The 316-nt window shown below is 44.0% G+C and overlaps 1 protein-coding gene across 1 annotated transcript in view; it reads right to left on the bottom strand.

The window, feature by feature from the left end:
- Positions 1-316, bottom strand: part of FRMPD4 (FERM and PDZ domain containing 4) — a 533,682-nt gene that overhangs the window by 31,014 nt on the left and 502,352 nt on the right. The window lies entirely within an intron of this gene.

Raw genomic sequence — 316 nt, 5'->3', positions numbered from 1 at the left:
TATAATACCCATTTTTTTAAACTCACCTGTGGTTCCACAATAATGGGACTGTTTTGCGACTCTTCCTTTCCACCCCTTCTCCCGAGAAGCATGCCTCGCGTCTGCCTTTTTATGCATTATTTCCAGGAAATTGGTGACAGCAATTAAAAGTAAATGTTATCTGTACATTCCTCGCTCCCTTGTTTTTGCTGGACACCGCAGTAATAGATATTCAATTAACAGCTAACGTCTTCATCTTCTTGGTGGCTGACATTGCTACAACATCATACGGGCTTCAGGCAGGGTGCCAAGCCTTCTTGGGGACAGCCGCACTATT

The sequence above is a fragment of the Crocuta crocuta genome, unplaced genomic scaffold (genome assembly GCF_008692635.1).
Source record: "Crocuta crocuta isolate KB4526 unplaced genomic scaffold, BGI_CrCroc_1.0 scaffold224, whole genome shotgun sequence".
Classification (NCBI taxonomy): domain Eukaryota; kingdom Metazoa; phylum Chordata; class Mammalia; order Carnivora; family Hyaenidae; genus Crocuta; species Crocuta crocuta.
Note: the sequence above shows the minus strand (reverse complement) of the source record. Positions and strands in the feature narration are given on the sequence as shown.